The following is a 24,406-nucleotide window of genomic DNA, read 5'->3' on the forward strand; positions in this document are numbered from 1 at the left end:
TGGTTTTTCTTTTTGCTTCTATTATATTATGATAGATTTGCAAAACAAAATGAATCAAGCACGTACTTGTTGTCGCCAAATTCACTGTTCATTTCAAAATGAAAATCCTTTACGGTTTTTTCTCTACTTTATATAAATATAATATAATATGACATACACATACATACCGTGTACATTAAAGTTAAGTACATTAAAATAATTTTGAAAAGGATAGCAATAATTGATATAAAAATTGTAAATAATAACCAGGATGTGAAATGCGGCTGTATAATGTTGAAGAGAGAAATTAAGTTGAATCGAACCTAAAACGAATTTTGTAAAGTAGCACATTTCCCTTGAACAAATGAAAAATCTTCTTTTAATCACAATCTAGTACGTAATTTAAAATATTTTCATTTAAATATCAAATTTTTCTATAAAATTATTGCATAAGTTCAGGATGACCAAAAAAAAGTGAAAAAAGCGTTATCGTAATAGTTGAATTGCCCATATAAGTGACTGTGGTTGTGCCCATAAGTGATTGATAAATAGTTACATTTTTTGATGATATGATATTTACCGTTAGCTTTTCGCTTCTTTAGATATTTAGAAAAGTTCGGAAATATGAGGCATCTTAAATTCAAATTTTAACAATTTTTCAGGGGTGAAAAAAATTTACTGGGAGGGCGTGGAGGTCAATAAAAACTTTCTTTAAACGAAATCATTTATTCATTAATATTCAGCGCTGGATCTACCATATATGAAAAATAATTATTTGCAATAATTGAAACTGCGTTCTGCTCAAGGCAGAACGTGCTAATATCGTAAATGTAAAAACTCCTACAATTTATGTTCTAGGAGAAAAACGATATTGTTATATATATAGAAAAACGATATCTAAATTTGAAAAAAAAAACTATGGACTGACAAATATTGTAAAACTAATAAACAATTTTTCCAATTCTTTTTTGAAAAATGCTAAAAATTAAAAATTATAGTACCTAAAATTATTTTGAAATTTAATTGTGGTTTCAAATTTAAATCATAAGTGATTCAATTTTAAATTCTGATCTTCTTAAAGAGAAAAACACAATTTTATGGTTGCTGAAAATTAATTTTAACAAGAATTTTTAATTTAAAATTTATTAAATAAATTAAATTCATTAAAATTAAAATTCAATTAATAATTATAATTTACAAATATATAAATAATTTTAATTTAATAGAAAATGATTGATAAAATTTTAAATTCAAGCAAACTTCCATTTACAATTTCATAAGGCTGGCGCTTTTTAGCTAATGAATATTACATTCATAGAGTATATTATCGTAGCAATGAATTTTCAATAACTTTTCCTATATTCTTCTAATATCGTAGTGTATGCCTAGCGTGGCCATAAGTTTTATGATAGTCCGAGTCATTTTATCAAAATTTGGAATTTCTCGAGGGTCACGATTTTAACTCTACTTAGTACTAATTACTGCTATGGATATAAATTATGATACCAGATTATTTTATTTCCATAGCAGGAATGATTTGTTTGCTATCAACTGTTTTTTAATATCAACTGTTCAATGCAATAAAGCTTTGTATATTCATAATTAGTTTGAAGTCAATCGATTACAGACGATTATGGCAATTGAGCGAATATTGATACTAATATTTATAGATTTAAATGAATAACCCAATTCAAGATTGTTTAAGTATGTTAACCAATGGGTATGTCGAATATTTTTTTAGAATAACTCATGTTGAAACAACCAATTTTTAAATTCAAATATGAAATAAATCCTCATATTGGATTGTTTGTTATAGAAATATTGGTCAGAAACTATTCCACTATTACATTTTTATAAATTAAATAAGGAAATTAAGGAAATAAGGATGTTGTGATTACATTATAAATAATCAAAAACTCTAGACATTATAAAATAATTTTATGATAACTTTTAAAATTTTATTTCAAATTTAATGACAAAGATTTTTTTTCTTATATTTAAGGAATATGATGAATAATGAATGAAAGTGATATTGAATTTTTTTATATATTTTGCCGATTGAGTTAATTTAAGGTAAGTGGTTTTCGTAAAATATACAAAATTTAAATTTTATATTATAGTCTGTAGTCTACGTAATAAAAATGTTTATTTTTTTTCATAAATGTTTGGTTTTCATAAATGAAATGCAGGAAAAATTTAAAATATAAGAAGTTCACTTAAAGATTTTGAATGAATTTTCAAGAACAATGTGTATATATAATTATTACACGATTTTGTTTATAAATTTCCATTTATCTTCAGCTTTTTTGGGTGTTAAACAAAAATTCTTCAATTCAACAATACAAGTTTTCTTAAATTTTTTTAAAATAAGCATCAAGCTATATAAATATGTAATTGATCAAACCAATTATTCAGATCCTAAACTATATAGCTACCTATATAGTTTAGGATCTGAATAACAAAAACGATGTTCTATTGAAATAAATATGTATTATAGCCATTATAGGCATATTTCCAATACACACGTAGGATTAGACGTGTATTCGTGAAGTAATAATTTCAAAAGATATTATGGTAATACAGAGATTGTTAATTAAATTAGATAAGCCGAAAGCGGAAGAAGGTACCAGAAAATGTTGTTTAAGAAAACCAATACTATCTGATGTCAAAACCTGTTTGGCTGCAAAATTTCAAATATCCACCTTGAAGATTGTAAAAGTTTTATAAACAGACATACTGACGTATACAGATGGATTTCTTTTAAACCGGTGGTAAAAATAAACAAACCAGGGATGTTTTATACGTCACCTAATATTTATGATAGGGAATTTTTTCAAAGCTCATACGCAAATGTTTATTGATCACACGATTCAAAGTCTAAATATAGCAACTACAAAAAGTGATATTAAATGAAGTTTTCATGGTTTAGAAAATAAAATATAAATTGAAGAAATATAATGGTCAAAAACAATCCAAAAATTTTTAGGATTATCTACTTATATTCTGTTCTAAATATATTCTTATCTTAACTTTTCTAATTTTAAATTGGATTCTAATTTTGAGCTAATATAAAAACTACTATATCAAACTTTGACATTCCATATTATATACGTATATATATATGTAGGTATTTGCGTTATACATGTACAAAACAAAAATCTTTAACATTTATACGCACCCATTTTTAATAAAGCAATATAGAAAAAAAAATATTAAGAATTAAGGAATAAATTTTTAAAACTCCAGGAATCAAAGCTGTTATACGTTCCACACCTTTAACATGTAACTATCAGCTTTTCAATTTTTTTTTTTAACTTTTTATTTTTCAACATTTTTATTAACATAATAACATACATATAACGATATAGTAGCTGTTTTTGTAATAATATACGATTAAAATACGAAACTTATGGCCTTTATATTTATCTAAAAATAATTTACAATACATAGAATTTCTTCGGATCACGTTTAATATAAAAATAAAAGAGGAAAAAACTACAAAAAAATATTTGTAAGAAATAAGTATAACGTGAATAATCCGCCACAGGATATTAGCAATAACATACATACAGATATATCAAATAGAATAATGTATGGTGTGTATAATATGTAAAAACAAAAACAATCGCACCAGTCAAAACATTCATTCGCAGACATAATATGACAAGGAATTGTCTAATATAAAAGCCTTGAACGCGAAAACGCAAAAAAACAAAAGGAATGAAATAAAAATATTAAATTTTTACCGGCCGGTTGGTATTTTTTCAAAAACAAAAAAAAAACACCATACTATATCCACCCTCACTTCATTGAAATAAAATATAAAAAAAATGCAATCCATTAGCTGATATAGGTATGTACATATATCATAAAGGTGATGATTATAAAGTCATTATTTGAGTGTTGCCATATATAGAGAAAATGAAAGAATATAAAAAAGGTTAATCTTAGGAATTTGTTCAGGACAGTTTAAATTTCTATTTTTATAACAACTTATTCATCATGTACGAATTTGATAAAGCTGATCCCGGCGTATCTAAGAAGTAAATCCGTTATTAGGAGGTAAATGTTCGAGTTCGTGTATGGCTCTCTCCCCTGTCTCTTGTTGAACTACTGATTTAACAAAGGAAAATTTCATATTGACTGGAAATTTCATTTTTACTATTAAATATTGACCTATAATTGCTGAATCTTATTACACACAGATCGGTATTATATACGAATAAGTTCGGCCTAGAACGGGCCATATACTTCCTATAGCTCTAAAGTTCCCGTAAGGTTTTCAAAAAACATTTGACTGGGGTCTGTTATGTCTAGAAAAAAAAATTTAGTTTGGAGTTTTTCGTTTTTTTTTTTTGAAAATTGGTTCCCAAATAACAGAATTAGATCGTAAGACTGGTTTTAAAAAATAATTTTAATACATGTAGTTTACCGTTGAGTTGATTTTGTAAATTTCTACAAAGATTTTTACGCTTATTATTGAAAAGTCGTTAAGAAGCTCTACAATGTGTGTTCATTCCTCAGTGCCAAGTTTAAAATTTCATCTCATGATGCTTACTCCTTTGTTGAAGATGTTATATTTTAATTTTCTGACTTGCTTATTCTTTTAATACTTTCATTCATTCTTCTCTTTTATGTTTTAGATATACAAGCTTTGTAATTGAAATAAGGTCGAGTTGAATCGGGTAATCCTATTTCTCCGCATACATACGTGCTCAAAATTAATATCATATGTGGGTTTATGTATGTTTGTTGATATTATGTATGACATCCAAAGTAGTTTTTATAAAACAAAATTTCGATATGCATTTTTGGCGAAAGAATGAAAAAATTTAATATACTTAAAAAGGTAAAAAAAAAATAACATTTTAAATGAGGATGAGGATAACGCAAGGATAATAAAATCTAATTGGTATGCGTGTATTTTATGTCTTCTTTTCCTTTATTTTTTTGCTTTTTGTTTTTATATCCGTTGCGTTTTGATAAATTACTATTTTCGGTGGTTTTTTTTTTGGAGTTTTTCAAGTGATTTAAAAAAAATGTTTTTTTATTCATTAAGAATAAGGGTAAGGGTATTTTATTGATTTCATTTCCAGGAACAACTAAATACGGACTACCGTTTTTTTGCTTTTTTTTGAAAAGGATTTAATAAAGTAACTTCATTTATGTGATGAAAAGAAAAAAAAACAAATAAAAAGTGAAGAAATCAAAAATTCAATACGAAATGTTGAGGAATTTTTAAATATTTTTTCTTTTATAATTAAATTAGAGATTGTTTTTCAACAAAAATTTTGAAAATTTAACGGCCCCTTTTTTATATGTATGTCCGGATATGAAAAACCATATTTCAAGATTTTGAAAAAAGAACTTATAAGTATTTTAATTGTTTTTTGGAAATTGAAATTCTATTCAATAATTTTAAAATGCTATGTACAACAAATTATGCATGTAATAGAATCAGTGAGTTATCTTCTTAGTTGTAGTTTCAATTAAGTTCCTTATAATTGAAATAAATAGCTTTGCTTTTCGAATCCTGAAAACACCCACCATAAATACGAGTAATTCAATTTTTTTACAGTATAACAATATGTAAGAATGGTATATGTAATACTCTTTAGTCAAAGTATCAAAAAGGGTTAAAATAATATAAGTCAAGCAAGAATTGTTAAAATAATATAAACATATTGAACATAAAAAAAATCTGTATTTTCTGACAGAGGCCAAAAAATCCAGTACTATACGTGTAAAACGTAAATAACGTACTATTATTTATGTTAAATATAAAAGACTCTGTATTTTCTGCCTCATATTTACAAAACGGATACTTTATATATAAAACTCACTATTTCTCATGTTAAACTCTTTATTTTCTGCTTGGACTTGGAAAACCAGTACTTTACATATAAAATCATAAAAAACGTATTAAAAAATATTTCTAACTTTTGTAAAACTTTTGCTTTTTTTAAGTTTTTCAATTTAATTCTGAATTCTGATATATTAAAATAATAATAAAACCATCTATCTTGTTTGATGGGTGACCACCATAGTACCCATTTTTGGAACTGTATACTTGTCAGTTCTCATATCGGTGTTATAAAATTATAACGAAATTGGGTTATTCAAAATTTAGGAATTGCATTCTTTACGGTTTTTTAGATTTGAGATAATTAATTTTTAAGTTGTGTGGCACTGTAATTTAATGCTAACTAAATTATTCTTTTTATTAGAAAATTATGTCATTACAAGATAGATCTAATATATCTTGTATAACCGTGGTACATTGTAGAAAAATGTAGAAAATTGTATAAAAAAATTTTCTTTTATTCAAAAATAATTACAGCTTTTCTATAAGAAGTCCCAAATTTTATTATTTTTTTTTTTTCAGATTTAAAGCTTAAAATAAAATTTGTTTATTTTAGAAATTATCACAAATTATTCATATATATAATCTATTATGTGTACATTAATGTTGTATGTATCTATGGATGTAATATAAAAGTGAAATTATTAAAACAGAAATAAAAACTATCTATGCCATCCTGCACCTATGCACGTACGTTTTTTTTGATATTTGCAAAGAGAATGGCGTTTTTATTAATGAAATTTTTTCATAATTTTTTTTTACCGACCGTATTGTGTAAACAATAGGTAGGTTATGTGATGGCAACAAATTTTGCATATCGAGTTTTCGGTGGGAACGTACTTCTCCATAGTAGGGAAGTGTAAATAAACTATTTTTAGCAACCTGTCGGTCTGTCGGTCTGTCGGTCTGTCGGTCTGTGTGTGCACGCGTGTATCTCAAGTTCGGCTGAACCGATTTTGATGAAATTTTATATGTAAGTTTGTTTCCACCATGGCACGGATCGATCAACTTTTGGTATATATCAGGCCTCGGGAACTGCACTTTTTAGCGGGCCTGTTTTACATTTTTGAACATTTTGAAGAAAATATTCAACCGATTTACTTGAAATTTTATATATAAGCTCAGCTCGACTGTCCGCAAGAATTCGTATGTTTTGGAAGAAATCAGACATCGGCAACTAGACGTTTACTACGGGCCAAATATACATTTTTGTGTATATAAAGAGAAATAATCAACCGATTTAATTGAAATTTAATATATGAACTCCTCGTATTAAAACAATGAACATATAAATTTTTTGGAAAGATCAGGGCTCGAAAACGGATCTGCGGGCCGATTTTACATTTTTCACCATTTTGAAGAAAGTATTCAACCGATTTACTTGAAATTTCATATATAAGCTTTGCTCGATCATACGCAAAAATTCCTAACTTTTGGAAGAAATCAGGCATCAGCAACTGGGCGTCTACTACGGGCCAAATATACATTTTTGTGTATATAAAGAGAAATAATCAACCGATTTCATTGAAATTTAATATATGAATTCCTCATATTAAAGCAATGAACATATAACTTTTTTGGAAAGATCAGGGCTCGAGAACTGATTTGCGGGCCGATTTTACATTTTTCACCATACCCACAGAACAAATTGATGGAATTTCTTGAAATTTGATATTTGAGTTCTGGTTGTTACCGAAACTAACTGGCGAGCATTTCAGGGAATTCGGGTAGCACAAAGCGAAACTCTACTAAGAGCCAAATTTACATTTTTCTAAGTATGTTAACTATAAGCTTACTAATGTCCTAAAAATTGGAAAGAAGTATTTGACAGACATTTTTATAATATTCTGTAACACTTTCATTTAACTAGACAATACACAATGCGGTCGGTTATGTGCTGACCACATCAGATTTTTTTATTTTTAGAATAATAATTTTTTATGACACTTTTATGTACGAGTTATTTTATAAAGCAATGTTTGATGTCTATATATAAAAACATAAACAAAGTATCCTTTAAATTTTTTTCCACTTTCATATTATTAAAGTTATATTTATGTATATGATGCTTTTCTAAATAAATAATATAAATAGTTCCACAGGTCAGTACTGAAGATTGTTATTAATATATTAAGAAGAAAGACATGATTTTCCAAACAATAAAATACTGTCTCTTCACATAATTGCGAAAATAAATGAATCAAAATAATTTGAAGACAATGAAATTAAGAAAAAAAAAATTTATCCCAGCTCCAAGCTGTTTTTATAACCAGACGCGTTAAAAATTCTAATATAACTTAAATGTAAGTTTTTCAGGTGCACTTAAGAATTTAAAAAAAAAATTTGAAATTTGCAAAGGAATCTAAATACTAAAAAATTATTTAAAATAGACGAGATCCGATTAGGTTTTAATAGACGAGATCCGATTAGGTCAATCAATTACCTTGAAGCATAGCTGAATACTGAATTTTCATACTGAAATTACCCAGCATAAAAAACAATTTGCAAAATATTTACCCCATACTTTTAAAAAATAAATTTTTAAAATTATATTCTATTTGGTTCTAAATTATACACAATTCGTTTCTTCTTATACTCTAAGTCTATAAAAATTAAAAAACTTATCAACCCCTTGCAATTTTTTATACATTTAAAATTTCTCTTATTACTTATCAAGATTATTCAAAAATATTATAATAAATAGTTTCTTGAATTTTAAATTCTCGAAGAAATTCAGTGATCCGTTAATGAAACTTTTGCTCGTGTTCAAAATATTATATAAGCGCAACCGCAGTATTTTTTTTTCTAACATGAGCCGCCTCAGGAATACTATTAATTCTTATCTTCCTTTTGATTATTTTGAAACTAAACTAATATACGCGAGTATACACAAGTAAAAGGTTAATAAAATTTTTAATTTAATAGGAAAAGGAAATAAAAATATGAAAGTAATAATTTTAGACTATTTCTTTGCCTTCTTTTGCTATTTCTAGAATTTACACTGTTTTAATTAATGTACATACATACATGATAAATAGGTATGCATATATACACAGTCATACTTACGTTATATGAATTTTAAAGTAGGTAAGTATATATTTGCATTACTTTGATATTATTTTTTAAAGCGGAACAAAAAATAATATACTCGTAAGTATGTGTATAAAATTGAAATTAACGAGTGCAAGTAATTAAATTGATAGAACGTGAATGAAAAGATAGAGCGAGAAAATTATCATTAATTTTTTGCAAAGTTTATGAACATTAAAATCTATGATCTAGGTATAGCTGTAGTGCATATAGTAACCTTAAACTTTAAAAACACAGTATTTTTTTAAATTGCAAAAATATTAATTGCTATATGAAATTTTTAAATTGTTATATTCTACTTAAAATTGTACTTTGTAACAGTACAGCAACAGTTTTGTGAGATGAATTCAGAACCTTTTGTTAATTTTCTTGATTTGAATTAAAAAAATGCTTTGTCTATTTATTTTTTAATATACATCCCTTACTAAACGTAACACATTTTCAACACGTAACAAATTCACCTAAAATTTTGCAAATTAGCTGAAAGTGTTTAGGCAAATCAACATAATACAAATAGGACGAATAGGAAAAATCTCAACTTCCGTTTTAAATAGAATTAAAATGTGTACTAGGTCCAGAATCAGTTTGCATAATATACATAGTTAAAAAAATATAAAGTGTGTGTTTTAGAATTCTGAGTTCCGATTTAAGTTGGAAAAATTATAATTTAAATTAATAGAAAATAGAATTTGTTAAATCTGTGTGCTTTGTTTATTATACATTTCCGGCCTTTTGCCGCTTACGCAAGGTTCATTTGTATTCTTTTACAGCCAATTCTGATAGTTGCAATAAAAACAACTCTTAAATTTCCCGTACGCTATATACGTATTTCCCGTACGTATGTTTTAGCGCCTATTTAAAAATACAAAATGTATACGATAACCACTTACCAAATAGTTAAACAATTTCATATATTTTATTTAATAAATTTAAGCATATTACACATAAGTCATCCTTTGATAACATGCAATAGCTTTAATATTAGCGCCTTATTTACTTAATAAGGTACCTAAATGTTCCCATGGGTATACAGGTTATTACAATAGCATTAATACTAGAGTAATAATGAAATATGCAATATTTTTCTTCCTTATCTCTAAATCAATCCTTGACATTGTTTATGTTGATAACAAAATATCGATATTGTTATATGTACCTAAACTGATATACACTAATTTGTATTTATGTGTTTTTACCTTAATTAAAATAATTTTGTTCTCCTTTATATAACCACTTATGATTAATTAATTATATTCAAAAATATTTTAGTTATACAAAGTTCATAAAATAAAACCAATATCTATTAAATCTATTATAACAGTTTATTATATAAGAATTATATATATATATGTCTGAATATGACGAGATGTATAGGCCATTTTGTTAATATTATATTTTGTATAACAGCTATATGCATATAATGCAAAATTTATCTTCATCTTAAGGATACTTGAATTCAGGTCTCACCTTGAAAAACTTAGAAACATAGAAGATTTTTATTAATTCTTTTGTGTTGAATACATTCTCTTGCATTAACCTTATATGCTGTTAATATTATGAGTTCTCAGAAATTGTTACACGTCAAAACTATTTTCATATTTCAAGAACAATATTTTATACTTTGTAACTTAATAATAAAGGTCAACGTTGTAAACAAGAAAATTTATTTGTACAATGATTTCGGAAGGATTGTAAGTACATGCAAATAGTTTCTTATACATTTTTATCAATTCACTACATCCATTTATATAAAAACTTTTTAAAAATAATGATTTTGAACTATTAAATTAATCCATGATATTTCCAATTTGGATTCATTTGTGAATAGTTTTTGTGAAACAGCAAAGCTCATTGTTTAATTATTTAGAAAATTGACTTTTTTTATGATGTTCCCAGTTAGACTTAGAAATTTTTTATTGAAATTTGTATAAAAAATTGAATTAATTTTCCATATACCATAAACTTTTTCGTGGAACAGTTTTATCATATTGCAGGTAACAAATAACCCATGTGTATGTACATATTATAGTTACCTTAATTTTCATAGTTTTTTTTTTTAGATAAATTGGAAATTAGCTATAAATCCTTAAATTTTTTTATAGTATCCTATATTATCTATATGCATTTTATATGACCAATAGATTTGCAATAAATATTGGCTCGTTAAATATTTACAGTTCAATAGTCTATACATTTTCAATAAAACGCTCACATATGTAGGAATTCAATCTCCATATTGTACATACACAATGTATACACACCAAATACAACATATGTACTGTATATAATACTCTACAAATATAGACTATAGATATTTTAATCTATGTTTTCTATATGAAATGGAACTTTTAGTTATCAATCAATTTGAAATCTTTACTGTTATCTATATTTCAATGAAGGTATATTATATAAAATTAAACGCGAAAATAATATAAAAGTGATGATCAAATACTCAAAAGGTAAAATGAATATTGCGTAAAGTAGGAAAATTGTACAGAAAAAAAAAATTCATTTTGGTTAAAATTAGGCTTTAGTTGACAATAAAAAGTTTTTTGTTTTGTATATTAAAGGCGAAAATAGAAAAATCAATAAAAAAGTGATCACATTTATTTGAAAAATAAATAAAATAAATGAAAAAATAATAGATGTATGTGGTGTATGTGTAATAAAAATTTAATTAAATTAATTAAAAATTTTCTAAACGTATAATGAAATTTAATCACAAATTTAACATATTTGCGATAATTTTCATTATTTTGATGATTAAATCATCCAATGGGTTATACAATTTAAAGGATCGAAACGATTACAACATTGTTATACACACGTAAACAAATATTCACAAATGTGTATATATATATACACATTCAGGCAGTATGTACATATATGTATGTGCAATAAGTATAAAAATTTAATAGTCAAATTGCTGTAAACCAAAAATATTGGAAAAAATATCTTCATACCCGAGTTGTACTTTAATTTACAACTAATTTTGTAATATAATAGGTTTAAAAAAGATCTACATATACATACATACATATTTATAAATATAGATTTCACGTAAATGAAAAATAAATTTAGGAGAATACTGAAATTATTTAACTGACAAAATTTAAAAAATATCTTCAATCTGAATGTAAATATATTCGAATCCAAAACAATGTTTTATATAGAGTACAACATTTGGTTTTATGACTAGAGAAAAGTGTGTTCGAAAATAATAATAAATTTGAAATTAGTATTATAAGCGACGTTATGAAATAACGGTTTAAGATATAGACGCAAGTATTTGTTCTTTATTAATGTCGAAAATTGGATAGATTTAAACGTCTCTGTCTGTTTATCCGCACGTTCTTCTGAACAGCCGAATGATAATTTAAAAATTAATTAAGTAAATTGCCTAATTGAGTAAATTTCCAAAAAATTTTATAGTAAATACAAGAACCCTATTTGAATTCAATTTAATTGAGTTGGTGGTTCGGAAAACTGTCATACAAGTTATTTCTCAAAATCTTATAAATCCTGTTTTGCAAAAACATAAATCTTAGACAGCGTAAGGTGGGGGAAAAGTTTTTTTTCTTCCCAACAAAATCTATTTGTATAAAAAAGAGTATAACAGTTTTGTAAAAGGACGCACCAACCAATTTTTTCCCAATTTTGTTGGAATAATTTCGAAATTATGTATAAAAATTCTTATACAGGGTACTTCGCATAAGGTGGTAATAATGTAGGAATAATTCTTTGACAAATTTGGGGCTTGGGCAGGGAGGTTGTTTTATATAAACTCGTTTTCGATTAAGTTAATAGAACATAACATATTCGACTTCCATCGTACCCATTCGATTATTTACCACCATATGCGAATTACTCTGTATAGTGTAGTTTTGCGACTATGTGTATACATAATTGGTATATACTTATATACATATTTAAATTGTAGAGCATTGTTGACTTCATTTTTCTTGGTATTTTCCTTCTTTTTTCATCAAATTACTTGATTATTTTCTTCTTGCTTATGCTTTTTTTCTAAATTGTCTTAATGAATTTAACCTGTAATTTAATATTATTCATATAATTAATTCACCTTATAAAGCAATTAGGCCAGTGGCTGTATTTTTTTTTTTTTCAGTACAAACACAAGTGCACAAGTTCTGTGGTATGCTATATATACACACATATGTATGTAAACAAATTTACGTGAAAATATTAGGGAGGTTGTGTCAAAATAGATGTTGTTATTTTTTATGTAAAGAAAAACAAAAAAGGGGTTAGGAGTTAATGTATACACAATGTCGTACACATGTACATGAAATATACATAAATATTTGTTTGTCTTATGTTTTGAATTTTGTTTTTAACGAAAAGGGTTTGTTTTTTGATGTTGTTGTTCATTTCAATTATCATCATACTCATACTTACTTTGTTTGTTTATGTTATTTTATATTCTATGAAACTAAAAGGAATACTAATTGATTAAAGGTAAGGGATAAGAGATGTGAGTCAGTTTAGTTGCTAAAATAGGTGAAAATGTGTCCCAATTTTCGATTTTTCAGACAATTTTTGTTTTTTCATTTTGTTTTTAATCTTATTAAGAGAAATTTGAAATAAATTAAATTATTTAATGGTTATGAGCTTTTAAACATTAATTTATAGATTTTTTTTTAGTTTACAAAATAAATAATCTTTTTATTATCATTTATTGAAAAAAAGTTACTTTTCATTAAAATTGAAACGTCCAGTTGCCGACGTCTGATTTCTTCCAAAAGTTAGGAGGTTTCGCGGATGGTAAGTAAATCAGTTGAATATTTTCTCCAAAATGGTCAAAAATGTAAAACAGAAGCACTAAAAAGTGCAGTTCCCGAGACCTGATATATCCCAAAAGTTGATTAATCGGTGCCATGGTTGAAATAAACTTACATATGAAATTTCATCAAAATTGGTTCAGCCAATTTGAGATACATACAATTGAACTTGAGATACACGCGTGCACACACAGGCAGACAGATCGACAGGTTGTTAAAAATAGTTTATTTACACGTCCCTACCATAGAGAACCACATAACCTACCTATTGTATACAAAATACGGTCGGTCAAAAGTGAGCATCTTGTATTAAATCGCTGGTTATTTAAAAGAAAGAAATTGGATTTTTGAAAAATTTAATTTTAGTAAAGTAGAAATGTTGAAATGGTTGTAATAATTATGATTAAGCCATTAATAATCCTTATTTCTAATATAAATTTATTTAAATCTTAAATCCAAATATATTGTTTATTATGCACAATAATTAAAAATATTCCGATATTCCAATGTTCAATTGAACGTTTGTGAGCATGGACGAACAAGACTCAAAATAGTAATGTACCAGTTCACTATAAAACTATTTGTATTTTTTAGTTACAATGCACACTATTACAAATTTTATTGTATCATATATGAGGATGAATCCTTTTTGTACACAAAAACTTCATGTATAAAAATTCGATTTTATAATTTCATAATTTTTAATAATAAGTGTAATTTGAGAAAATTTGTCTTGATAGTTTTTTTTGGTGTCTTTAACTCAGAATCATTTTATTAATATTTAACAAATAAACAAACATGCATACATGTATGTGATCCATTTTATTAATGTGCACATTGCAAGTTATGTCACCCCCCTTATCCACTATCTTTAAGCCTTTTTTTTGTTGTTTTTAACAATTACTATAAAATTTTAGGATGACATAAATTTTTGCATCATTTTCAAAGTAAGCTAAAAATAATTTTTTTTTTGTAAATTAAAATATTTTATTTTTTAAGAGAAAAAAAAACTCCATGGTAGTTAGTTTTTACATTAATATTGTATAATGTAGATTTATACAAGTAAAATATTCGAAATTAATTTTATTAATGTTTTATTTATAACCACAAATCCATTTTAACCATAATGTTTTCTTTATTTTTGTTATTATGGTTATTATTTTTTTTTTTCATCTTTGAATGAATTTTTTTTAATATGATTTCATTGCAGAATGAATTTTTTCTTGTATTGCTCAGTGTTCAGTGTTGCTATATCCCTTTTAAGCTTTTTTTTTAAAGAGAAGATTTGGATGATTTTATGATTAAGAATATTGACCTATGGATGATAAAGTCAATGTACGTTTTAAATTTTACGATACTTGTTTTTTTTATTTTGCAAACTCTAAATATAAAATTTTTATGCTTTAATTTTTCATTTTTGCTTTAAGACAAATATTTAGTTAAATGGAAAAACAATTGGGAAAATTGGGAAATTTTTCATAATATGGTGTCCTTTATAAAGCTCGTTTAAATCAGTTGGTGATAGCAACAAGATACTGTATAATTCACGGATGTGAAAGGGCTATGAACCGGACTAAAGAAGGAATGAATATACTGACAAAGAATATTTTAAATCGAGAAATTAATGTAACTTATTATTGGAAAAAAATTCGATTAAAATTTTCAATCTTCCTATACTTCGTAGTTTCTCGGCTGTAAATTTGAGTTTTTAAAATAGTTTATCGGGTGAAATCATCAATAGTGTTCTTAATTAATTTAGAGAAATTCGTTTAAATATTCCAAAAATTCATTTTGACTCTTTTTTTTATTTTTATAATTGGTCATAATTAATTACATTTAGTTATTTTCTAACGGAAATATTAGTCGGAATTGGTTGACAGCAAAATGTTTAAAAATTTTTATAATTTCAAAGTCACAAATATCTTTAATTTATTTTTAAAATTAATTTTTTAATTAGTTGATATTTTATTTGCTTATATATTCAAGCCAAAACAAAAAATAATTATCCGATGTAATGTTAATTTAAAGTTTACGGTATACTTACACGTATATAGTAAAGAGTTATTTAAAATTTATGGCCAGCAAGTATAATAACATTATATAGAAAAATCGCAAAAGAATTAAAAGAAATTAAAATTGAGAAGAAATTAATTAAATTATAAATAAAAGCGGGAGATTAATATTTGTTTTAATTAATTATGCAAGACCTTTACTGTAATTGAATGTTATCGCAATTATTATTAAATTTTTTTAAAGTAGTTGTAAACAGTTTTATCATTAAATAATGTAGTTTATTTGTTTTTCCTTACTCCACTTGGGAACATTAGGATCCTCATCTTGACATTAGTCTAGCGTTAGTTTTACAGATTATTGGAGTTAACTAGATGGTGACCAGTCTACCTTAGTTTCTGCTTCATACTTAATATTGAAGGTTATTATTTCATTCTATATTAATTGATTCTATATTAATAATTCATTTTATAATATTGTATAATTAAGCTTTATAATATTAAGTATAATTATTTGAGTGACCTGACCAGGGTTTAAACCCGTGGCCCTTTGGTTAAAAGACCGGTGCCATAACCACATATATGGTTATTCCTATATGGAGGTAGCTTAAGAAACTTTAGAAATTGTATAGCGTTCAGTTATTTAACATAAAAAATTCAAGTTTTCTAAAATACTTTTTTCTTTCAAATGAAATGAATTTTATGTGTTGTTCCAAAGTTGACATTTTCTACTCTAATATAAACCGATATTTTAAAAATCACTATTTAAAAATATTTCAAATTAATTAAAAATATCCAAAACTCCGAGAACGTTTCGTGACAAATTCAATGAATTAGTTTATGAAAAGATCTTTTAAAAATCATTTCCAATCAAAATTATATTAGTGTCATGATATAAAAATCATTTTTATATCATGAATTGCTATATCTATGTATGCCAACACATATTCAATATTTTATAGCGTTAAAATATTAAAATGATGTTAATTGGCATAAATGACTCGTCAATTACACAAAAAAACCGGCACCACACACTTCATATAAAATCTATATTACAAATATAAAAAATCAATTCCACGTATATATTTACAAAAACTTCTTGAAACTATAAGAACTTTTGTTGAAGATTTTTGAAGTAAAATCTGATATTGAAGAGCTGTTTCTTAAGCATCATTTGAATAATAAAAAGAATCGGAAATGAAATAAATTAAGATTAAAATTTTTAAATTGCAAGTGTTTATTAAAATAATAATGCCACATTAGCTGTATAAGACAAAATAATTTTGCTCCAATAACTTTAATGATTTGTTTTTTATTACACTCATCATTTTAAAATTACATATGTATTTTTTAATTGAAAGGGAAACGCAATTTTTTTTTTCTGCAATTTGCATATATGCCAGAAATGACATTAATAGAAAACACAAACCGAATAATCTCCGCAAGTTCCTTCTCTTATAAGACTGGTTTTTATGTAAATATATACTGAAATGATGTTTTTTCCTTCAGTATACAAAATATTTTCAGTCTACTTAATGGGTTTTTTTATGATTTTTCCAAAATATTGTTGTTTCATTGACGCTTCAACAGAACTTTTTAAATCATTCTTTTTCAGTAGTGAAAATTATTTCAATACGTATAATGAAGATTTACAGACGCTCTCATAATATTATGATTCATTTGAAAATATGAAAAAAAATTAAATAAAATGATTCAAAGTTTTTCTAAAAGGATTGCAACGTTTGGGGTTAAGCACGTGCTTATATTGTGGAAATTTTTTATTACACTTTTTAAATTTAATAATTTTAAATTAATTCTACAATCTTACAACATTCCTGGTACAGAAAATTTGTTATTTAATTTTTTAAATTTTTATTAAGTGTTTAATGGAAATAAATAATGAAAACTGTTCAATCATATACCATTGGTAAGAGGTTCGAAAATGGGTAAAAATTTTGTTCCGTGTCCAATATCAAGGGTTTCCGAGTTCCAGGAATTTTAATGAATTTTCACGAAATTTTTACTTATCCAAGTTCTTTTGATTATAACTTTCGTTCCGGAAAAGATAGGAACTTTAAACAAACAGTGTCGGAAAGGCCTAGTAAAGGATTGGCCAGCTGCTTAAGCTTTAATTTAAAACATTAAAAATATATTTATGGTACAGAAGATACGTATAACACAAAAACCATTTCTATGCCAAGATCTTAAAGGCCCTATTTTTCACTATTTTTGATAACTATTGATTTAAAGCGCTGTAACTATTTTTAATTTTTGATGACAAAAGTCACTCGAAGAAACAGTTGATATTTTCATTAGCCGTTATTTTGATAAAAAATCTGAATTTTGATGTTTTTATTGAAATTTTAGTGAAATAATAAAATTAAAACAAAATTTTATACAAAGTTTTAATTTGAAAAAACAAAAATTGATTTAGAAAAATTTTAAATTTTTGAAAAGAAAAATTAGAATTTTGTATTACAAAAAACAAAAAAAAAATCTAGTAATCAAAATTTTTTTTTCGAAACTTTTCTTGGTAAAGAAAATTGATAGGTTTTTTATTTTTGCCAATTTTTATAGGAAATGGTACCTATATGGTTTGAAATTTTTAAATGCATTTTTCTTAGATTGGGTGCAATTTAAAAATTTGAAAAAAATATTTTCGAAATCTAGACACTATTTGGCATCTGAAGTTATTAAAATTAACCACCCGGAGCGAATTTTTAAAGACATGCCATACAAAATTTGACATTATTCTAATAGAAAAAAATTTTTTTTTCAATAGGAATATTTAATTTTTTTTATACAAAATGGAGTTTGTAAATGACATTATGAAGTTAATAAATAATTCATAAATAATTTAAACAAATTCTTACAAAAACTCAAATTGGTGTGCGGTTCATGCAACTCAAGAGAAGCAATTAATTTAAATAATAATTTCATGAGAAAATGGTGTTTGTTTTAGAAATTTGTAAAATTTTTGATAAAGGTTTATTAAATTGAAGCTAATTTTAGTTTTACCAACATCTAGTTTGATTTTAATTGAATTTGTGGCTCACAATATTTGTGGTTTTTGTGCTATATCATTTGTACCATAAAAATTTTTCAATGCTTGAGAACTTAAATTAAAGTTTAAGCAGCTGGGAAGAATTCTATAAAAAAAATTTCAAAGTTTTGAAAAATTTCTTACAAAATTATCTGGTTTAAAATAAACTGAAAAAAATAAAACACGTAAAGGAATTAATTTTCCCTAAAGTTCGAATATTTGATATTCCGAAAGTACATAAAATACAGAATCAAGCAGCATGTCTTTTTACTTTACTAGTTCTTTCCGACACTGTTTGTTTGAAGTTCCTATCTTTTTCGGAAAGGAACTTATAATCAAAAAAACTTGGATAAGTAAAAATTTCGTGAAAATTCTTTAAAATCCCTGAAACTCGAAAACCCTTGAGATTTGACACCCAGTCCGGAAGAAATTGCACAAATTTTTGAATCATCCTTTATATGTTATATATGTAAGTGTATTAATATACATATAATAATTCTTTTAAATATTTTACCAGAAAATGGATTGAGTTAATTAAATTAAAAACTGCGGATTATATAATAAAAGTAATAATATGAAAACTATTATAATTATAATTATTTCTAAGGTATCTATTTTGATATGGTTCAGTACCAATTATAATATTTTTCCCTTTTAAATTTATTAATTCAGTGCAAATTAGAATATAACCAATTGGGAATGCTCATTAAATATGCCAGTATATATGTATGTACATTACACATATGCATTATTAAATGTAGCTGCAATTTATTATAAAAAATTGATTAATTTCTACTTATTACAAAAAATTCTGCATATTATGTGAATTATTCTCTGTAAAATATTACAGAGCTCACTTTAATCACAATTATTAAATCATTGCTTTATCCAACAACAACTGCTATGAATTAAATGCTAATATTTTTATACTAAATAGAGAACTGTATATGAGATAGAACTATCTAATTAAATTATTAACGAAAAGTTCATTCACTTGAAATTATAATTTAAAAATTTTTTTTGCAATTTCATTGACAGCCACTTTACATAAACACTAGATTCTGAACAATATTTGAAATGCAAATTTTAATTGAATTTTTATATTGTTAAAATAAGTGTTATATTATCCCGACAGGAGGCTTTATATACAGTATCTAAAACAATTAAATAACAATATCATGAATGAAATAATTATTACAAATTTAAATATTATGATTAAATTCATTAAAGTAATTTTTCTTTATTAAAAGGGTTTCAAGTAAGGTTTATTAATATTATAATTAGCATACTTTATTTTAAATTAAATTTATTTAACTCTTCCATTTTAATTCGTATAATAATTTCATGTTTTATTTGTGGCTATTTAAACCACATACTTATACGTGTTCAAACATTCAATGTCTGAATTCAAGAAATGGAAGACACGAAATCTAATTTATGTTTATCCAAGAGGAACATAATTTCATTATTAAGAATTAAAAATAATAAATATAAGCTTAAGGAAAAAAATTACTTTTATACATAAATAGGTTGCATTTATTTTTGCTTTTATTGTTGCATCAAAATATTTGCAATATTTTAAACTATTTTTAATTGAATTTTTAAAGAAATTTGAGAAACACAACATTATTATACACTTATACGTAACATTATAAGCACAATATTATTATTCTATATGCCGCTAAATTTTAAGGTTTAGGTTTTATTGGAAATTTTAAATTTGGAGGTTAATTTTGAAAATATTTGTTTATTTATGGCATATTTCTGCCATTTTAGGCATTCAAAAAATATTTTGTCATAAATTAATCATATTCTAATCAATTTCTGTTCCATAAGACTTGTAATTGGTTCTGCGTTGGTGATGAGGAGACAACCATACATATTCTGTGTGACGGTCGTGCTCTGGCGACCAGGAGGTGCCGATGGTTTGGGCAAGGCTTTGCTCAGTGTTGCGGACCTCGCGGCAACTCCGTGAGTGATATTTTCTGGTATATGTTTGAGACTCGGGATAGTATAAGTGCGATATGGGTGGGTTATAATAACCCATGACTAGCTGCCGAGGTCGAAAGGAGAAAATTGCTTTCCCTATATCTGTTTTCAAAAAAAAAAGAGGCATGGAATTAAATTGAGATTGAAGTACCTATAATTTTCCTCCTTTTTCACCTTATGTAGCAGTTTAGTTATAGGCATTGCATATTTTAAAAAATTTTTAAAAATTTAAATTTTTCGACTTTGATAATAAAATCAAAATGCATTTAATAAAAATTGTTATTTATTTAACATATAATAGGCATTCAATTAGGACAAAAACACTGGCACTACTGCTAATTTTAATTAGTATGCAAAACATAAAATTCATCATACAGTTTTAATTGAGAAATTACAAATATAATTAGCATATATCGCGTACACATATAGAAGTAACACCTCCATCACAATGAATATCATAAAATATCAATCTTAAAACGTGTTTGCATTTGTGAATAAACAGTGTGTCTCAAAACATGTTATAGTATTTCGATATAGAATAAAAATATTAGTAAACATTAAAATGTTAGTAAATTTTTGAGATGTGGCAGTACTGTTATACATTATGTGCTATAAATTTCTATTTGCTTTTAAAACAAAGTATAATATGTTTTATACCTCGTTTGTTTTTAATTAACACCAATATAAGTTTAAAATAAAAGCAAAATCAAAAGAAAAAAATAAATCAATCATTAAGTCAAACAAGATTGTAAAATAACACAATCCATTAAAGAGAAAATTGTTTAACACTCTTATTAAGTTAAGTATATTTGGAAAAATTTCATCACTCGCCATGAAATTGTACAAAACAAACTAAGAATAACATTCACATTCTTATATAAATTCGAAACTATTTTAGGTCTATATACTTAGAAATTTTAAATAGTTCGTAGATGCGTTCTATTGCGATTTCTTTACTTTCCTCCTCTGACTCTTTTCTTTTAAAAAACAAAAACTCATTAAAATGACAAATGCTATCTTTTTTAGAATTTTTTATTTTTTTATAAATTAAATGTTTTATACACATACAACTTATACCCAAAAGTATATGAGTTCTCTCAATTTTACAATGTAGTTTTCATATATGGCATTTTTTTAATACCACAACAACAGAATAGAATCATATTTAAAACGACGGGAATGGGCGGGAGGGAAGGGAAGAAAGAATGAGATGCGATTTGCAATAATTTTTTGTTTATAAACTCTAAAAATTGAACACTTAATTTGAACATAAACAAAATATAAACATTTTTCGCTTCCATAAACGTAATTATTTAAAAACATTAAAAAAATGTTTTCTTTTAGTGTTTTGTCTGGTTGTTTTACTTTTGGCAAATTTTCAAGAAAATACGAATATCGTTTTATTTTTGTAATATATACAATAAAAAATTTTAAAGACTAGAAGTTTTTACATATCACACGCAACATAAATTTCCCCTTGTTCTTCTTATGCCTTATAGTTTAATTACGCATTTTTCAAGTACATAATGGCAGCCGGTATATGTAATCATACAAAAATATTGAGAAGAGACAATAGAAAAACAAAGAAATAATCATAAAAGCATATAAAATTAATGAGTTCACCAACACTTATATTAATAATAATGATAATAACAATATGAAAGGTCTATGAAACAAAAGTGCTAACAGCATTTTGCTTCGCAACATTAGGAAAATTTTATTTTCTAATATAAATTTTATAGAAAGAAAATAAAACAAAGATTGCATACAATTTTTTTCTTTTTTTTGGTGGGGTCCTATTTTTTGGCATATTTTAATATTGTAGCTCCTTATTTCTCTGTACTGTACGAAAAATGTTTTTCATGCAGAGGTTATAGGCGTTACGTCTGATTTAATGTAACGTATTTCTTAACATTTCGCGAAAATAAATTTCTTTTAATTTTATTTCTTACGCTTCTATAATTTTTTTCTTTTATTTATTTAATTTTATTATAAATTAATTTTTTCGCATCATAAGTCGTGTGCCATGTGACAACATTGTTGTTATTCAAGTATGTATATGTATTTACTTTTTTAATTTTGTTGTCTTATTGGTATATAGAGGGCAATTTAAGTTTTGGTTCGTTAATTGTTGTATATCAATAAGTTAATAATAATATTCGTTAATGTTTAACTCTGGTTCAACTGTTTTAAAAGCTGTTTAGATTTTATTTAATTTTATAGGGAAAAACTTAATTCAAGTGTACCTTTCATAATACTGTCATTTAAATTCCGGAAGGATTTTTCAAAGGATCGCCTTTGAAAATCAAATTTGACAGTACATCTATAGTTCTTTTGTTTATTTGTAGTTATTTTGGTCACTTATTTTTTCAGGATGATTTAAAGTTATAATTGTTAAATTTTTAATTTATTTTTAGAATTATTATTTATTTACAAATTTAAGTTTATTTTTGCTGAAAAGTTGAGGTATTCGGGTTAAACGTATCGAAATTTTAATAAATTTACATTTGATTAAAAGGATATTTGCTTCCTACATACCTGTATGACGGATTATATATTCATGGATTAAATATATAATAGATTAATTTTGGATTTTGTATATTTGAACAACTTCTATTAACTGTTTTATATTTTCTTACAGTCACATGTTTACTAAGAACAATTGGAAACCTTGTTCCTCAGTTTTCATAGAGGTAAACATAAACGTATTTGCATAAGAACACATGATGCATAAATGAATGAAAACATATTGACATTACTTATATAAAAGCATTTTTACCAAGCATGTGCCAGGAATGATTTCATGCTCGTTTTAGTTGAAAAAAAAGTCTATTTTGCCTTTGAAGTGGATTTACCAATACTATGAATAAAAAAGAATGATATATTTTCTTATTTTTTCACGAGACAAAACACTTTGCATTTTTGGAAACCATTTAATATATTGTTATAATTGTATATGAAGAGGGGTTTTCTTGCCTGCTAGCCTGAAATATCGCAAATGTGTGTTTTTTTTTTTTTGGAATTTTTCACTTAATTTATTTTTTAAAGTTACTATGGATGTGAGACATTTTCAATAAGAATTAATTCAAAGAAGTTGAATTGTTGATAGATGAAGTTTATGGTGTACGATGAAGGATGCGATTCTTATATTTTCTTCTTTCCTTTTTGGTTATTTTAATGAATTTTTTTTTACTCTTTTTAATTTATTTTCAGTATTTTTCTTTTAAATTTGTTTTTTATTTCTTGTATTTTTTTAGCAAAAATTTTCATTCATAAATTTTTGAAGTATGCAGCATTTCGTCTTTTAAAAAAAAAGGCGTGTGTATTAATAGCAGCTTTTAACATGTAAGTATACATACAATACATATTAAACACATTATTAAAATTTGTACAATATATTATGAGCCACTTATTTATTGATGATGTTTACATAATATAAAAGTGATTTATACATATTTATAATATTGTTTGGAAATAATTTACAATTGTGAGTGAAAAATAAAGTAAACTAGAACTATTTCTGATTTTGATATTTTCAAAATTATAACAAATTTTTAAATTGTATGGTATGAACTGGAGAGCATATTATTAAAATTAATTTTTAAAAAAAAATATAATTTTGAATTTATAA

The 24,406-nt window shown here is 25.1% G+C and overlaps 2 protein-coding genes across 3 annotated transcripts in view; one reads left to right on the forward strand and one right to left on the reverse strand.

Moving 5' to 3' along the window:
- The window catches only part of LOC129615056 (protein MCM10 homolog), a 131,950-nt gene that overhangs the window by 59,026 nt on the left and 48,518 nt on the right, over nucleotides 1-24,406 (forward strand). Inside the window, exon 4 of the transcript XR_008697429.1 lies at nucleotides 1,982-2,052. The gene's annotated coding sequence lies outside the window, so the exon portion shown is untranslated. The remainder of the gene's footprint in view (nucleotides 1-1,981; nucleotides 2,053-24,406) is intronic.
- LOC129615054 (uncharacterized) overlaps nucleotides 1-24,406 on the reverse strand; it is a 44,476-nt gene that overhangs the window by 15,404 nt on the left and 4,666 nt on the right. The gene's annotated exons all lie outside the window — the stretch shown is intronic.

Source organism: Condylostylus longicornis, unplaced genomic scaffold, assembly GCF_029603195.1.
Source record: "Condylostylus longicornis isolate FDR11 unplaced genomic scaffold, ASM2960319v2 ptg000135l, whole genome shotgun sequence".
In the NCBI taxonomy this organism is placed as follows: Eukaryota; Metazoa; Arthropoda; class Insecta; order Diptera; family Dolichopodidae; genus Condylostylus; species Condylostylus longicornis.